Consider the following 19800-nt stretch of genomic DNA (forward strand, 5'->3'; position numbering starts at 1 on the left):
CATCTCTCCTTTTCTATCTATTTTGGGTTATTATGTATCATATCATTATCCTGTATGTGCTGTCATGTTTAGTCTAGGCTACTATGATTTTTATGAACTCTGAATAATGTGAATTATAATGAAATCTTGATCCATGCAACAAGATGGCAAATGTATTATTTCATAGGAAAATATTTAATTGTGTGACTGTTTTAGTGTGCATGCCTCATACAGTAGGCTCAGTGGACAGGAGGAAAATGAAATGAACTATAGTTATTAAGTTACCTTTGAATATTACAATATTGCCAACTTTGGTTACATTATAGCACAGTGATCCTATCAATTCTAAATGATATATATAATTCTGTACATTGGCAGCCAATTATACACACAGGGAGGCGCAAAAAAAGTTATTACAGCATATCAACATAATACAATGTGTTGGTATACAGTGTGATTGTATTTCAGCTATTAAACATGATTTACAAATCAAATGGAACGTTATTTTCAACCAGTGGTCATGCCTTCAGAGGAAGGCAGAGGGAGGAACTAAAATCCACATTTTACTTTCACTTTCACTTTCACTTTCACAGCCTTGGTAGGCAAGGTTATGAACCACATAATGTTTTAGCATATCTCATTTGAACTTACTTTTATTTACTATAGAAATAAACGAACGAACTAACAAAGATGTCCAAACTTAAGCTTATCAGATTGTGCTTCTGGTTGTATCTGGTGCGAACGGTGGTCTCCAAAGGTAAGTTGAACCAACTGGCGGTTGCGTTTGGCCTACCTAATATTTGTTAGGCTACTTGTTTGCTATTGTGTGCTAGTTGTATAGCCTAGCATACAACATCACATACTAAACGTGCCTTATGAACACCGCGCTGCAGCCGCCGAGTGGGATTCATATCAAAGAAAATAAGGAACACGGCAATCTGAAATCATAAACGACATTATGGAGTTATGGCCTAAACACACTCTTCCTATTGAATAATGGTTTTAAACGACGCCTGTGTGGGTAACGTTACGGACCGCACCCTTAATATTCCGTTTAGCTACACACAGAGCCAACTTCAGGAAGTGATCAGATGTTGAATCCTGGCCTAACCAAGGCTAAAACCTACAGACGGGTCTGCGTGATCATGGCAGGCCCTGCGTTATGGGCGAGCCTTAGGGGGGCCCATCCAAATAAAATATTGACATATTGATCATTTATTTGACTGAGACGCACTCCGACAGTAAGACCCATCAATCTCAGATAAAGAACCCGAGCAAGCGAAACAATGCTCCTCTGTCTCTGTATGTGTAGACAATGTATCTGATTCTGTCTGGACCAAAAGAATATGGCATGTTATACTATTTCTGTCCAGACCACATCAGATCCAGAGGCCAGATAAAGGAGGCTGGCTTCCCCTAAAGTATTTGGGATGCCAAGGCAGCAGCTACTCTTCCTGGGGTCCAAACACATTAAGGCACTTACTTACATTACACACAAAACAAAGATAAAACAGTACATCATATGACATTATTACACCACTACACATCTACAATACAAAATGTATATTACCACCATACAACAATATTACAATGTACATCTGTGTAGAGTGTGTGTGCTAACATTTGTGTGTGTATGTGTGTGTCTACCTGTGTGTGTGTCTCTTCACGGTACCTGCTGTTCCATAAGGTGGATTTTTATCTGGTTTTTATAATCTCATTCTACTACTTGCATCAGTTACCTGATGTGGAATAGAGTTCCATGTAGTCATGGCTCTATGTAGTACTGTGCGCCTCCCATAGTCTGTTCTGGACTAGGGGATTGTGAAGAGACCTCTGGTGGCATGTCTTGTGGGGTATGCATGAATGTCTGAGCTGTGAGCTAGTAGTTTAAACAGACAAGCTCAGTGCATTCAGATTGTCAACACTTCTTACAAAAACAAGTATTGGTGAAGTCAATCTCCTCCACTTTCAGCCATGAGAGATTGACATGCATATCATTAATGTTAGCTCTCCATGAGAGATGTACATGCATATCATTAATGTTAGCTCTCCATGAGAGATGTACATGCATATCTTTAATGTTAGCTCTCCATGAGAGATGTACATGCATATCATTAATGTTAGCTCTCCATGAGAGATGTACATGCATATCTTTAATGTTAGCTCTCCATGAGAGATGTACATGCATATCTTTAATGTTAGCTCTCCATGAGAGATGTACATGCATATCTTTAATGTTAGCTCTCCATGAGAGATGTACATGCATATCTTTAATGTTAGCTCTCCATGAGAGATGTACATGCATATCTTTAATGTTAGCTCTCCATGAGAGATGTACATGCATATCTTTAATGTTAGCTCTCCATGAGAGATGTACATGCATATCTTTAATGTTAGCTCTCCATGAGAGATGTACATGCATATCTTTAATGTTAGCTCTCCATGAGAGATGTACATGCATATCATTAATGTTAGCTCTCCATGAGAGATGTACATGCATATCATTAATGTTAGCTCTCCATGAGAGATGTACATGCATATCTTTAATGTTAGCTCTCCATGAGAGATGTACATGCATATCTTTAATGTTAGCTCTCCATGAGAGATGTACATGCATATCTTTAATGTTAGCTCTCCATGAGAGATGTACATGCATATCTTTAATGTTAGCTCTCCATGAGAGATGTACATGCATATCATTAATGTTAGCTCTCCATGAGAGATGTACATGCATATCATTAATGTTAGCTCTCCATGAGAGATGTACATGCATATCATTAATGTTAGCTCTCCGTGTACATTTAAGGGCCAGTCGTGCTTAAACTTTCATGCAGATAGGTAGAAACGGTAAGATAAGAGCTTCACTATAACACCTTGCAAAAAACAAAAATGGTGAACGCGCAAGCCGTGTCCACCTATGGATAACAAAGGCCCATTCAACTGGTTAGTTCTGCACGCTCCCTCCACATTATCAGGACAGAGAAACTACACATGCTCATTGCTCACATGGAGCACTGAAAACAAAAGACAATAAAAAAATGTACAACTCCTAAATGACGGTTATTAAATGAACCTAAATTTGTTTCTCACAAGTGTAGTAGGTTGTGAACTCTGCAAACAATGTTTCCACTCCAAAAATGATGACGGTAAATGAGTGGAATGCTTGCAGTAACAGTAGTTAATGTAACCAAATGACAGTGATGAATGGTGTATTCAGGCCTACTGGTTACATACGGTGCATTCACAAAGTATTCACACCTCTTTTTACACATCTTGTTACGTTACAGATTTATTCTTAAATGGGTTAAATAGAAAATGTTCCTCATCACAATACCCCATAATGACAAACTGAAAACAGGTCTTTAGAAATCTTTGCCAAATTATTACAAATTTTTAGAAAACAGAAATACGCATTTTAGAGGGATTGGGTTAAATGCAGAAGATACATTTCAGTAGAATAAATTCAGTTGTACAACTGACTAAGGTATCCCCTTTCCCTTTACATGGGGTATTGATCAAAATCAAAAGGGAAAACAATTCACACAATGTAACAATGTGCAAGAATTGTCCGGAGACTGCGGACTTATTCAGGACAGATTTTGGTGAGAGTGAACCCTCTCGCTTAGCCTCTTCCTCCCTGCTGAAACTAGCAAGTGAAACAACGCCCTCTGTCTTACTATGTGTGGCCCATGTATATGATACTGTCTGGCCAGAAATTGGTATTGTTATTTTGGTGACATGATGATCAATGCTTTGCGGCCATTTGACAAATAAAAATAATAATGTCATAATGTAGATAGTTTACCCCCACTGTAGCTGTTGGCTAGAGCGCATGTGCCAAGACCAGATTGGGCACATTTACTATGTAACAGTCTATAATACAGTCTATATAACGCACCAGTCTATATAATGCAGCAGTCTATTTAACGCACCAGTCTACTCTATATAACACAACAGACCACAGTCTATATAGCGCAACTGTCTATATAGCGCACAACAGTCTATATAACACAACACTCTATATAATATAGTCTATATAACACACAGCAGTCTATACAACGCACAACAGTCTATAAAATACAGTCTATATAAAACAAGTCTATATTGCGCAACAGTCTATATAACGCACAACAGTCTATATAACACAACAGTCTATATAATGCAGCAGGCTATATAACACAACAGTCTATATAATGCAGCAGGCTATATAATGCAGCAGGCTATATAACACTGCTGTCTATATAACAGACAAATGTCTATATAACATAGCAGTCTATAAAGCACAGCAGCCTGTAACAGAAATTTGCATCCTGTAGCACTAATTCCAAAAGGTTTTAGGACACTGTAAAGACCATGGAGAATAAGAGTACCTCCTCCCAGCTGCCCACTGCACTGAGACTAGGAGACACTGTCACCACTGATAAATCCACGATAATTGAGAATTTCAAGAAGCATTTCTCTACGGCTGGCCATGCTTTCCACCTGGCTACCCCAACCCCGGTCAACAGCTCTGCACCCCCCGCAGCCAACTCTTTTCTCTGTATATATCAATGATGTTGCTCTTGCTGCGGGTGATTCTTTGATCCACCTCTACGCAGACGACACCATTCTGTATACCTCTGGCCCTTCTTTGGTCACTGTAAACAAACCTCCAAACGAGCTTCAAATCCATACAACACTCCTTCCGTGGCCTCCAACTGCTCTTAAATGCAAGTAAAACTAAATGTATGCTCTTCAACCGATTGCTGCCCGCACCCGCCCGCCCGACTAGCATCACTACTCTGGAGGGTTCTGACTTAGAATATGTGGACAACTATAAATACCTAGGTGTCTGGCTAGACGGTAAACTCTCCTTCCAGACTCACATTAAGCATCTCCAATCCAAAGTTAAATCTGGAATCGGCTTCCTATTTCGCAATAAAGCCTCCTTCACTCATGCTGCCAAACATACCCTCGTAAAACTGACTATCCTACCGATCCTTCACTTTGGCGATGTAATTTACAAAATAGCCTCCAATACTCTACTCAGCAAATTGGATGCAGTCTATCACAGTGCCATCCGTTTTGTCACCACAGCCCCATATACTACCCACCACTGCGACCTGTATGCTCTCGTTGACTGGTCCTCGCTACATATTCATTGCCAAACACATTGGCTCCAGGTCATCTATAAGTCTTTGCTAGGTAAAGCTCCACCTTATCTCAGCTCACTGGTCACCATAGCAGCACCCACCCGTTGCACGCACTCCAGCAGGTATATTTCACTGGTCATCCCCAAAGCCAACACCTACTTTGGCCGCCTCTCCTTCCAGTTCTCTGCTGCCTATGACTGGAACGAATTGCAAAAACCACTGAAGTTGGAGACTTATATCTCCCTCACTAAACTTTAAGCGTCAGCTGTCAGAGCAGCTTACCGATCTCTGCAGCTGTACACAGCCCATCTGTAAATAGCCCATCCAACCAACTACCTACCTCATCCCCATATTTGTTTTTGTTTTTCTGCTCTTTTGCACACCAGTATTTCTACTTGCACATCCTCATCTGCTCATATATCACTCCAGTGTAAATTTCTCAGTTGTAATTAATTTGCCACCATTGGCCTATTTATTGCCTTACCTCCATACTTCATTTGCACACACTGTATACAGATTTTTCTATTGTGTTATTGACTGTATGTTTGTTTATACAATGTGTAACTCTGTGTTGTTGATTTTTTTCGCACTGCTTTGCTATATCTTGGCCAGGTCGAAGTTGTAAATGAGAACTTGTTTTCAACTGGCCTACCTGGTTAAATAAAATAAAAATATAACGCACAGCAGTCTATATAACACAGCAGTCTATATAACACAACAGACTGCAATCTTTATACCGCAACAGTCTGTATAACGCACAACAGTCTGTATAACGCACAACAGTCTGTATAACGCACAACAGTCTGTATAACGCACCACAGTCTGTATAATGCACAACAGTCTGTATAACGCACAAGAGTCTGTATAACGCACAACAGTCTGTATAACGCACAACCGTCTGTATAATGCACAACAGTCTGTATAACGCACAACAGTCTGTATAACGCACAACAGTCTGTATAACGCACAACAGTCTGTATAATGCACAACAGTCTGTATAACGCACAACAGTCTGTATAACGCACAACAGTCTGTATAACGCACAACCGTCTGTATAACGCACAACAGTCTATATACCGCAACAGTCTGTATAACGCACAACCGTCTGTATAACGCACAACAGTCTATATACCGCAACAGTCTGTATAACGCACAACAGTCTGTATAACGCACAACAGTCTGTATAACGCACATCAGTCTATATACTGCAACAGTCTGTATAACGCACAACCGTCTGTATAACGCACAACAATCTATATACCGCAACAGTCTGTATAACGCACAACCGTCTGTATAACGCACAACAGCCTGTATAACGCACAACCGTCTGTATAACGCACAACCGTCTGTATAACGCACAACCGTCTGTATAACGCACAACCGTCTGTATAACGCACAACCGTCTGTATAACGCACAACAGTCTATATAACGCACAACCGTCTGTATAACGCACAACCGTCTGTATAATGCACAACCGTCTGTATAACGCACAACAGTCTATATAACACAACAGTCTATATAACGTAGCAGTTTGTGACAAACCATCAGTATAGTTGAAAATGCTTTGGAACCCATTTAAACTTGTATTTTTCATTTGGTACATGGGAATTTATCTGCAAAAGTTATTTTTATGTAAAGTGAAAGGGAATGTGGTACCTAGTCAGTTGTACAACTGAATGTATTCAACTGAAATGTGTCTTCCTCATTTAACCCAAACCCTCTGAATCAGAGAGGTGTGGAGGGCTATGTACACTACCTCGTAACTCAGACTTTTATCATCAAAAAGTCAGTCTGATGGAAAAATATCTCTGAGGGGAAATGTAATTATTGTTTTATGCAGATTTTAGAATAATAGCATGAAAATCTGTCGCAAATTGAATGGAAACCTAGCTAGTGATGTGATAGTGGACAGGGTGTAGACAAAGACTTTCATCTGTAGTGTAGTCTAGATACATTTCTGCTCCAGTGGTGGTGGTGGTGGGGGGACATACTAGTCACGGTGTTCAGACTACATAGACCAGATACACCCAGCAAGCAGAATTCTAGATATAAACAATAAGCAGAATTCTAGATATAAACAGTAAAGGTTGATAATAATGTCAGTTCAATGCCAATAGGGTTAGGACTACATATTTATACCCTCACCATAATGTGTTACCCTGGATACATTGATACTCTGATACATGTATGAAATGCTTTTCCAGATCTTAAAATGGGAGGTGAGCTCGTGTTGACGCCGGACAAGTCCACAGTGTCTGACCCCATCACAAGCATCCTATGGAAGCATGGGAAGAACAAGGTGGCAGAGTGGGACAAGGATTTTGGTGGTCTGGACATCTATGGTACCTTCAAAGAGCGTACAACCCTGGACCAGACTACTGGAGAGCTGAGAATCAGTGGATTGATGAAAACGACAGTGGAGTTTATTCTGTGGAGTTCAACAGCAAACTGCTTGACCAGACATATACATTATCTGTTATCAGTAAGTGTTTCTGTGTGCTTGTGTGTGTGCTTGTGTGGTTATGTAGAAACAGCAGGTTATGTATTGCAGTGCCTCACAAGCATTTTCCTAATTGATTCCTGTTTCTTTCCTCTTTACAGAGGCAGTCCCCAAACCCACAATCACTTCTTCCTGTAACCCAGTCTATATAACACAACAGTCTATAACACAAATGTCTATAACACAACAGTCTATATAACACAACAGTCTATAACACAACAGTCTAACAGTCTAGCACAACAGACAAGTCTATATAACACAACAGTCTATAACACAACAGTCTATATAACACAACAGTCTATATAACAACAGTCTATATAACACAACTGTCTATAAAACAGCAGTCCATAACACAACAGTCTATATAACGCAACAGTCTATAACACAACAGTCTATATAACACAACAGTATATTTAACACAACAGATAAGTCTATATAACACAACAGACAACAGTCTATATAACACAACAGTCTATAACACAACAGACAACAGTCTATATAACACAACAGTCTATAACACAACAGACAACAGCCTATATAGCACAGCAGTCTATATAACGCAACAGTCGTGTTGCAGCCGTGTAGAAACAGCAGGTTATGTATTGCAGTGCCTCACAAGCTTTTTCCCAAATGATTCCTGTTTCTTTCCTCTATTTACAGAGGCAGTCCCCAAACCCACCATCACTTCTTCCTGTAACCCAGACAAAACCTCCTGCACTCTGACCTGTGAGGGTGACACCACTGATGCTGAACCAGTCACCTACAGCTGGAAACAGGGAGAGAGGGCGTCCAATGTCTTAGACAAACAGCTAAGTGTCTCTAAATCAACCAATGGTATCAAGTACACCTGCAAGCTGAGTAATGCTGTTAGTTCGCAAGTCAGTGAGCCAGTTGGAGAGGTGTTTGGTCCAGGTGAGTGGACACTCATAAGTGTGTTACAGTCTAATGTATTGATATGTTAGTAACACTGCTAGTGTTGTAGGACATTTTGAGTGTGGCAAAATGTTGAGTTCCTGATCAACTCCTGTCAAAAGTATCAATACAAAATGTGTTTTCATTTCAGAGCATTCCAATATCGGTGCTGTTGTTGCTGCTTTGGTTGTCGTTGCCATTGTAGTGTTTGCTGTCATAATAGGTAAGAACAGCACATCTATAGTAACAGATGTACATAGTTGTGAATCCCAGATTGACATAACAGCACCAACAACAGTGAGCTATACCCCCTGAAGGGGATACCTGTTCTACCTGTTATTACAGGACTGTTCAGGCTACTGCTACAGTCAAGACAAGGGGTTAGATGCACCACCTGCCGTAGGGAACAGTCTTCATAATGTGTCACAGGGAGGCACCAATTTGGACCGGCACAATATGGATTAGTCCAGTCTGAATGAATCAGCAAAAATCAGTCAACATACTATACAACTGTTGTTACAAACAAACTACAAACATGACTTTAAAGAAAAGGCTCACAGTGCCTCTCTGAAGACGATATGGGTGATGAAACCACGGAAAGCCATTTATTTCCAATGGAAGAGAAGCAACGTGTGTGGGGGACAGATGGTAGCATGGACGAGGGTCGTGAACAGGGCGGAAACAAAGTTGGGAAAGCTGAACTTTATGGAAATACTTCCCACCGTCGCGGCGCGCTTGAAGTACATCACAAATCAATAAAACAATGTTAGAAAACTGCTAATAATAAGTCATGGGTAGAATCTGAATTATTTACTCCTTGCATTCTCTCTCCTCTCTTCCTTCTCAAAACCTATTGGAGGAGAAGGTCAGAGGGGAGGGACCCCTGTCTTTCTCATCCAATGTGTTTTGAGAAGTAGGAGAGAGGATGCAAGGAGTATGCCATTGATATTCTCCCTTAGTCGCACAAGTATGCTACATGTTCGATACCATGTCGACCATCCACTATAACTGTAATATGTGACGGTGCATAAGGCCTATCTGCAGGTCCATAACATGATGATTCATTTTGGCTGTGTGTGTGTTTGGCTTTACCATAAGAATTGTGGTGTTTCCCTGGTTGGGTAGGTTACATGTAATCAGTCACACCTAACCCTGGGGGTTTCCATTGGGTATAGCGGGGTCTAGCAGTCACTCAAGAACAATCATTTAAAGTAGACTAAAAAGTAGACTAAAATCATTGGCTCGGAGAGCAGCTGCCAGCATAGTACCTTTTTGTTTCACTTTTAGAAAGTAGAGAGTGACAGTTTGTTTTGCCGGTCAGCAGTTTAGGCTGGTCACCGATTGCTTTGAATTTGATGTCAGGATTTGAACTCGGCCTTGTAAACCTTGTAATCTGATAGCCAGGGAATTGGGAGGTGGTGGAGTCCTCCTTTTTGGTGACCATTCAAAACCAAAAGCTATTTTATAGCTATTAAAATATAGGTTGTGATAGCTGTAGCCTAATTGCTATCTTCATTCATTCGGCCCAGGAGGCTAGTGCCATTTTGGTTTCATGTATTGTTATAAAAAGAAACACAACTGAACGACTTCCCCAAAATACATGTCCTGTTTGTTTTATAAAGCTAGGCTACTTATGGTTTTTAGTCTGTTCATGTTCTCTTCTCCTTTGTCGTTGAAGAAACTATCATGAGTTCCCAGGAGGTCATTATAGATCTACACTGTATGCTCCGTTCCACAAGGGTGGCTATAGTCTAGGGGGTCGGCAACCTTTTTCATCTGGAGAGCCAATTTACAGTTATTCCTACCATTTCTAAAGTTCTGCGTGTCAGTTATGATTTTCATATGCGCATTGTAGGCTACCTAACCGTGCCCAAAAAATGTCTAACTGCCCACAAACTAAATCATGATATAGCTGTCGACGAGACAGAGGCGCTGTCCATTCAGCACCACGCCACGGAGCTCCACTATGCCTACCTGTCCTGAGGCGGTGCTGAGTCACGGACGCAGCCTTAGGTTCCCTTAAAAAAGCATGTGTAGAGTTTGTGATTTTCGAAATGTGTTTATTTTTTTGTTGTCTTCATGCGTCCTTGTCGATTGTAGGCCTTAGTATGTCATTTGATGTATGGCTTTTATTTCAATGCATGTCTAGTATTTATCTAGCATAGTTTAAATTCGTCGTCGGCTGTTTTATGCATGGGTTACTTTCACATTGAAGTCGGCCTGGTGCAGGTACTGTACGCATGCTCTCAGAAATGATGTCTCCTTATTGCAGCTTAAGCATGTAAATGTGGGTGAAGTCACACTTAACAGCTGACAGAATGGTTAATACACAGACTTGTACTTTAAGAGGGGTTATTTCTCACTCTGTTAAACATGACACATAAGCTACTGAACCATGGATCAACATGGAAAATAAAATGTGTATATTTGTACTCCTCAGGATTTTTGGTGTGGAAGAAAAAGAAAGGTAGGATGATTCTGTCTCTTCCTGTCTCAATTATTCATACTCACTACTTCACAGAACATTTTGATTCCAGTGAAAACAAAGAACCATTTGAATGAAAATGTTATTGTCTTACATTTTTGAGTTTCTATTTCATCTCAGAATATCCCCAAGACACCTTGATCGACTTTTTGAGAACGTATTTTGGTGGAATTTATGGTAGAATTTGTGGTAAGTGTTACTTACCTTAACTTGACTCTGATCCATAAGCAACCTGCTGACAGGGTCCCCAAAGTAAAACAAACACAACATTATTCATGTATTGTACTATATTCACAACCTTCCATGCACTACACACATGCTTCCTCAGCACAGGACAGTAGTGTTGTATTTGTCCCATTCCAGAAAACGTTTAATCTGTGTGTGTGTGTGAGAGAGAGTCCACAGCAGTAATCCCACAACCCAGAATATTTCCATGTTTTCTCTTATGCAAATTTAAAGGGCAAATCCTTCCTGAATTCAAGGAACCTATTCTACTCTGTTTACAGTAAACAATGTTGATGGATGGTGTAACTTTACAGGGGATGCAGGCAACAATCAGAATACTGTTGCCCTGGATACAGTTTTACAGCATTGTAGGAGAGAAGTCTTCTAGAGATTACTCCATGAATCAGAATAATAACAATCAGCCCACTAACACAGGTAGTAACACTAACACCCCTTTTACATGGTACTTCTATAGGGACATTTTGACCATGCAGATATGTGGAGATGTTGTCAGAAATGTGTTTCTCATATTATTAGTGGTGACATTTATTTGAAGAACATGTTTTAGTGACGTCTACATACATTATGAGAAGGTGATTACTAATGTGAGTTTAAAGCTAGCAGTGTGTGGAATAGCATATATTGAATGTGAATGATGCAGTTGGAATCTGCAAGGAAAATGTTTAATGTAAATGATGTACTTGTGATGAGTATTTGAAATAACCTGCTTGGTTTTGGTTTATCTTTACATATGTGCATTTTTGCACTGCAAAATGTCACCCATAGAGGTAACACTGTGGATAAAGATTGTCACTGTCATCTCTTGCTAGTTTGTACTGTTGAAAAGCCTATTATTTCGCAATTGATTTACTCCATGGTTGTCATTCAGGACGCTTTCAGTTCTGACAACTGTTTCCATGTTGTTTTGGTTGATATGATTGTTGCTGGTTTAGAGATGAAGCTTGTATCAGAGCGTCTCGAATCCTTTGCAGGTTTTGTATCTTTTAGAGCTTACAGTATTTTATCTACTGCAGGGGTAGGTAACCCTGGTCCTGGAGGGCCGCAGGCACTTCATGTTTTTGATTTAACTGACCTAGAAGACCAGGTGTGTTGAATTTAGGCAATCACTGAACTGATCAATTAGCTCAGTTGGTCTGGTGTGGTGCCTAGTTGGAACAAATTCCTGCAGTTCCTACTTTACTGACATTATTGTCCCCATGGGGAAATGTTGTTGCAGTGTCATCTACATGTTTAAAGTGGCTTGGGTCCAAAATGATTTTGTGCCTTGCGGAGGACCCTGACCTTAAGGGACCCTCCAGGACTGTCTGTGTGACTCCAAGTACCTTGCTTGTTGTGGTGATAATCCATCTCAGCATATTTCTCTGGCTGACAGTGGCATTGCCAAACCAACAAACAATACATTGTCAGTATATAGTAAAGTCAACATTAAAAGATCCCAGCTTTTTGAGAAAGTACAGTCTCTATTGACTCTTTTTGTAGATCAGGTCTGTACATTTACTCCACTGAAGCTTATTGTCCAAGAGATACCATGATATTTGTATTCATCTACAATCTCTATATTCTGACCTCTGAAAGATGTTGCAGAGGTTGGTGTTAATACGCTTCCTGAAGTCTATGAACATCTCTTTGGTCTTGTTGGTATTGAGGACCAAGTGTAATTCATCACACCACTCTACAAAGGACCGGGACATGTTGTTCCTCGTCATCATGCAACAGGCTGATCAAGGCAGTGTCATCAGAGAACTTATTGAGGTGTCTGTCAGGATGGTAACTAGTACAACTATTAGTGTACAGGAGTGGGGACAAACACACCCCTGAGGAGAGCCTCTGTTGATGGTGCGTATGTCCCACATGTGGAGACCTACTTTGATCCGCTGTGACCTCTGGCTCAGGAAGTCCCAACAGCCACAAAAGCAGCCCCCCCATCTTAGGAGAATTCCCGAATGCATCTCTGTGACAGAATGTAAGGCTGGATTGTGTTGAAAACAGAAGAAGAGTCAACAAATAAAACTCCGACAGGGGATTTGGCCCCCTCTAGATGTCTATAGACCATGTTAAGGAGACTACACCCTCTAGATGTCTATAGACCATGTTAAGGAGACTACACCCTCTAGATGTCTATAGACCATGTTAAGGAGACTACACCCTCTAGATGTCTATAGACCATGTTAAGGAGACTACACCCTCTAGATGTCTATAGACCATGTTAAGGAGACTACACCCTCTAGATGTCTATAGACCATGTTAAGGAGACTACACCCTCTAGATGTCTATAGACCATGTTAAGGAGACTACACCCTCTAGATGTCTATAGACCATGTTAAGGAGACTACACCCTCTAGATGTCTATAGACCATGTTAAGGAGACTACACCCTCTAGATGTCTATAGACCATGTTAAGTAGACTACACCATCTAGATGTCTATAGACCATGTTAAGGAGACTACACCCTCTAGATGTCTATAGACCATGTTAAGGAGACTACACCCTCTAGATGTCTATAGACCATGTTAAGGAGACTACACCCTCTAGATGTCTATAGACTTATGTTGAGAAGATTAGGAATGGCGTCATCAACTCCTCTGCTGGGCTGATAGGCAAACTGAAATGGGTCGAGGAGCTTCTCGGTGGCGCGGAGAATGACTTTTCACAATTTCCTCAAATCATTTCATTACTAAGGATGTCAAGGTGACGTTGCGGTAGTCATTCAGCACAGAGGGATTAGATGTGTTGCTGGTCGACCGAGGATTGTAAAATGAAAAAAACACCAGCCAATTGTTCAGCCCAGTGCTTTAACACATGCCCAGTTATTTTGTCTGGGCTTTAGTGGGAGTTACATCCAGGAACAACTTCACAACATCAGCCTGTTTAACAACAACCCTCTCAAACATTCGTAATGATGCTTCCATTTGTTTTAGCTCCAACACAAGGTCGTCAGATTCAAATCTTGAGAAGAAAACATCCAGTTCATTAGTCATGTTCTGGCCCTCATGTCTCCCAAGCTCAACATTGGTTTTCCCCTGTCTATGTGGAGGGCACTTGCCATGGATTTAATCCCTTGCCAGGCCACCCATGAGTTTTCTGAGGAGAGGGTCCTCTCCACCCTTTCCTTTATGCGTCCTTGTCCACCAGTATCTGTCTTTTGATCTCATGTTGTACGTCTCTTAAAGCCTGTCTATTACCCTCCTCATAAACTGCCTTCTTCCCATTAAGTAGTGATTTTAGATGTTTTGATACGCAAGGCTTATTGTTAGGGAAGATTTTCACAAGTGACTCAACACAGAAGTTCACATAGTCTGAACGATACCTGTGAGTTCATCAAGATCAGAGCTGCTATCCTCGTACCTCCCACATAGTACAGTCAAAACACCCTTGGAGACGAGTGACACTATTGTCGTTCCAGATGTGGACAGTTTTAACTGTAGGTTTCTCCCTCAGTAGGTTGGACGGAGGTAGACATGATTGTGGTCTGATGTCCCCAGGGGAGGTCTGGTGGTGGCAGAGGTAGCATTTATTGTCCCAGAGCACAAATCAAGAGTCTTATTTTTTCTAGTGTGACATTTCACATACTGGTGGTACGTGAACAGGACCTAGTGCAAAGTACAGTTGTTAAAATCCCCTCAAATAAATGTGGGTGCGTCGGGGGAGATGGATTCCAGTTTCTGTGACAGATAATGAATAATCTCTGATGCTTTTGTTACATTATCTTTTGGTTGAATGTACACAATGGTAACAAACAATTGGGGAACTCACAGGGCAGATAGTAGGGTCACAGTGACACAGAAGCAGTTCAATGTCGGGGTACGGAGTCTGGTCCCTGACAAGCAGGCAGACTCCCCCACCGTGATGTTTCCCTGTAACGGTCAGATAACGGTCCGCTCTGACCAGTGTGAAGCCACTTCCCTGTCTGGTACTCTGTCATCCAAACAAGTCTCAGTAAACGCCAACAAACAGGCCTCCCGGTATTCGTGGTGGAAGCGCAGAGTCGTTGACAGCTCATCCTCTTTCCCCTCAGTGACTGGGCATTGATCAGCAAGGTGGTGGGTAAGAGAGGTGGTGTCTGATTCCCCCGAGTTTTCCACATTTGCGTTTGGGTTTGTAATCCTCTCGCAGACAATCAGGGATTAGATGGGCCATTTGGATATCCATCGTGTTTGAGTTGCATTGTAGTAGGAACTTTTTGCGGATTCCGCTGCCAGCAGCGTTTTCATAATTTTGTCCGTTTGTAGCGGGTATGTACACGATCAACAAGATCAGTCCCAACACATCACCACTGTAAAACCATCGTTGACAGATGGTTTACAAACCAAGTGTACAAATTAAAAACATAAAAGAACGCCACACCAAACGTCACACACACACACTCCTCATTAAGTATGTAGAATGATATAGCTGTCTACGAGACAGAGGTGCTGTCCATTCAGCACCATGGAGCTCAACTATGCCTACCTGTACCAAGGAGCTGTCCATTCAGCACCATGGAGCTCAACTATGCCTACCCGTACCGGTTTGGTTGTTTCAGTTAAAGTCAGGGATGGAAACAACCAAACCACAGGCAAGTCCTCCAGCTAATTTAAGACGTCATGAAGCGGAAGTAGCATAGATGCTCATCTGCATATCTCAGAATATCATACATTGACTGCTATTTTATTTAAATTCTGTTAATTACTTTAAATATGAAGTCGCTGTTTAAGTCAATGACACTTGATGGTAAGACCGTGTCATCCGACTGGAATTCTACCACTTAGCATCCTTTTCATTGTCATCCAGAAGTGAACACAACAAATACTAATGTGATCTGTGTATGAGAATGCTAAACTCAACTTTTCTCCTCTTCAAGTCTTCTTCTCAGCTAAAGGCACCGATGGAGTCCAGCCAGAACAAGGCAAGTAATCCAGTTAATTTAAGTTTCTTTAAGTAGCATTTGGTGCCGTAGGAGAGAGGCTGTAGTTGATGTTTTCCTTCTGTGTGATTCTGCAGAGGTTACTTTTCCTCTAATGCCATCACCAGAAATCTGTTTTAACTCAATTAGGGACCTTTACTCACGTGTGTGTGTGTGTGTGTGTGTGTGTGTGTGTGTGTGTGTGTGTGTGTGTGTGTGTGTGTGTGTGTGTGTGTGTGTGTGTGTGTGTGTGTGTGTGTGTGTGTGTGTGTGTGTGTGTGTGTGTGTGTGTGTGTGTGTGTGTGTGTGTGTGTGTGTGTGTGTGTGTGTCCAAAACAGGGAAAAGCAATGCCGATAAAGCTGAAAAGGGGCAGGGGAATGAAGGTATGTATGAAACTTAAGTGGACAGTTTACCTGGTAACAGAGTGCTCTGGCGGTTACAATACACTCAAGACATATTTGTCCCACATGAGTTGATTCCTGTAACTTACTGATTCTTAAAAGCTAAATATACTGAAAAAAATATATACATGCAACGATTTTACTGAGTTTCATATAAGGAAATCATTCAATTAAATTCAGTAGGCCCTTATCTATGCAATTCACATGACTGGGTAGGGGCGCAGCCATGGGTGGGCATGGGAGGGCATAGGCATGCCCACCCACTGGGGAGCCAGGCCCAGCCAATCAGAATGAATTTTTTTCTATACAAAAAGGCTTTATTACAGACACAAATCAAGTTTAACCTCTCTAGGTACGTGGGACGGAAATTGCAGAGTGCGTAATTAAAAATACTCAATTCAAATATTTAACATTCTTCAAAATATATGTTATACATGAAAATAAAGCTTAACTTCTTGTTAATCCAGCCGCTGTGTCAGATTTCAAAAAGGCTTTACGGCGAAAGCATACCATGCGATTATCTGAGGACAGCGCCCAGCACAAAAACATTACATACAGTTACCAGCTAAGTAGATTAGTCAGAAATAGCAATAAAATGCATTCTTACGTTACAGCCTTATTCTAAAATGGTTTAAATTCATTTTTTTCTCATCAATCTACACACAATACCCCATAATGACAAAACGAGAACAGGTTTATAGATTTTTTTGGAAAATGTATAAAAAATAAAAATAAAAATACCTTTATTTATATAAGTATTCAGAACCTTTGTTATGAGACTCAAAATTGAGCTCAGGTGCATCTCTGTTTTCATGGATCATCCTTGAAATGTTTCTACAAATTGATTGGTGTCCACCTGTAGACAATTACATTGATTGGACATGATTTGGAAAGGCAAACACCTGTGTATATAAAACCAAAACCAAGTCATGAGGTCAAAGGAATTGCCCGTAGAGCCCCGAGGCAGGATTGTGTCAAGGCACAGATGTGGGGAAGGGTACCAAAACATTTCTGCAGCATTGAAGGTCCCCAAGAACACAGTAGCCTCCATCGTTCTTAAATTGAAAAAATTGGAACCAGCAAGACTCTTCCTAGAGCTGGACTTTATGGTAGAGTGGCCAGACAGAAGCCATTCCTCAGTAAAGGCACATGACAGCCCACTTAAAGTTTGGCAAAAGGCACCTGATGGACTCTGGTCTGATGAAACCAAGATTGAACTCTTTGGCCTGAATGCCAAGCATCACGTCTGGAGGAAACCTGGCACCACCCCTACGGTGAAGAATGGTGGCAGCATTGTGCTTTGGGGATGTTTTTCAGTGGCAGGGACTGGGAGACTAGTCAGGATCGAGGAAAGAAGAACGGAGCAAAGTACAGAGAAATCCTTGATGAAAACCTGCTCCAGAGCGCTCAGAGCGGGGCAGACGTTCACCTTCCAACAGGACAGCGACCCTAATCACACAGCCAAGTCAACGCAGGAGTGGTTTCGGGACAAGTCTCTGAATGTCCTTGAGTAGCCCAGTCAGAGCCCGGACTTGAACCCGATTGAACATCTTTGGAGAGTCCTGAAAATAGATGCGCAGCGATGCTCCCCATACAACCTGACCGAGCTTGAGAGGATCTGCAGAGAGAAACGGAGACACCCAAATACAAGTGTGCCAAGCTTGTAGCGTCATACCCAAGAGGACACGAGGCTGTAATCGCAGCCAAATGTGTTTCAACAAAGTATTGAGTAAAGGGTGTGAATACTAATGTAATTTTATATTTACATTTTTGATTTATTAGTACATTTCGAAAAATTTAAACAAACCTGTTTTTGCTTTGTCATTATGGGGTATTGTCTGTGGATTGATGAGGGGGAAAACGATTGATTCAATTTAGAATAAGGCTAATGTAACAAAATGCTGAAAAGTCAAGGGGTCTGAATACTTTCCAAATGCACTGTATCCTGGCTAAGGAGAAATGTTCACTAACAAGGATGTAAACAAATTTGTGCGTGTTTTTGTGCATATGGAACATTTCTGGAATCTTTTATTTCAGCTCATGAAACATGGGACCAACACTTTACATGTTACGTTTATATTTTTATTCAGTAAATCTTAAAGGCTATTTATACAGATTGTATGAGACAACATCCCTCCCCGTGGCTGTATGAGAAGTGTATGATAAGGCTTATGTGTAATGTATGTATTATGTTGAGTGTGTAATGTACAGTTTTCCCCTTGGGACATTAAAGTTGTATCTATAATTATATGACTATTTTAGGTTGACTATAATTTCATTACACAATTTCTGATACATCTCATGCATCAGTAAAATCAGGAAGTGCATCATCTATGCCTCTACTGCCATCAATCCAATTAGACTGGTTTTGGATTTCTCCCTGAACAAGATGTTTGCTATTTTTGCCCCATTCTGGAACTTTGAGGACTGTGACATAGCCCCTCTAGTGGTTTAATAGGATCTATATTGATATAATAGTGGACAGGGTGTCCCCAAAGACTTTAATCTGTAGTGTAGTCTAGATACATTTCTGCTCCGGTGGTGGTAGTGGTGGTGGGGGGGGACATACTAGTCACGGTGTTCGAACTACATAGACCAGATACACCCAGCATGCAGAATTCTATACATAAAAGTCAAGGTTGATAATAATGTCTCTTTCAATGCCAATAGGGTTAGGACTACATATTTATACCCTCACCATAATTTGTTACCCTGGATACATTGATACTCTGATACATGTATGAAATGTCTGCTTTTCAGATCTTTATCTTATTAAAGTGGGAGGTGAGCTCGTGTTGACGCCGGACAAGTCCACAGTGACTGACCCCATCACAAGCATCCTATGGAAGCACGGGAAGTGCTACGTGGCAGAGTGGGACAAGGAATTTGATAATCTGGAAATCTATGCTGCCTTCAAGAGCGCACAACCCTGGCCCAGACTACTGGAGAGCTGAAAATCAGTGGCTTGAAGAAAACAGACAGTGGAGTTTATTCTGTGGAGTTCAACAGAAAACTTCTTGACAAGGCGTATAAAATATCTGTTATCAGTAAGTGTTTCTGTGCGTGTGCATATATCTGTGTGTATGTACCCATGTGTGTGCGTTGCCGTGTAGAAACAGCAGATTATGCAATGCCTCACAGGCATTTGTTGGGAGTTCAGTACACATACTGTGTATTGTATGTATTGCAGTTTTTCTTTCAAGTTATCTGATTAGAAAGTTTGAACTTCTGTTCTCCTTAGCAGCAGGTCAAACAGTCCTA

The 19800-nt window shown here is 41.1% G+C and overlaps 1 pseudogene; it reads left to right on the forward strand.

Annotated features, from left to right (window-relative positions):
- Positions 1-585: 585 nt before the first annotated feature.
- LOC124010718 lies at positions 586-19493 on the forward strand (annotated as a pseudogene).
- Positions 19494-19800: the final 307 nt, after the last annotated feature.

The sequence above is a fragment of the Oncorhynchus gorbuscha genome, linkage group LG23 (assembly GCF_021184085.1).
Source record: "Oncorhynchus gorbuscha isolate QuinsamMale2020 ecotype Even-year linkage group LG23, OgorEven_v1.0, whole genome shotgun sequence".
NCBI lineage: Eukaryota > Metazoa > Chordata > Actinopteri > Salmoniformes > Salmonidae > Oncorhynchus > Oncorhynchus gorbuscha.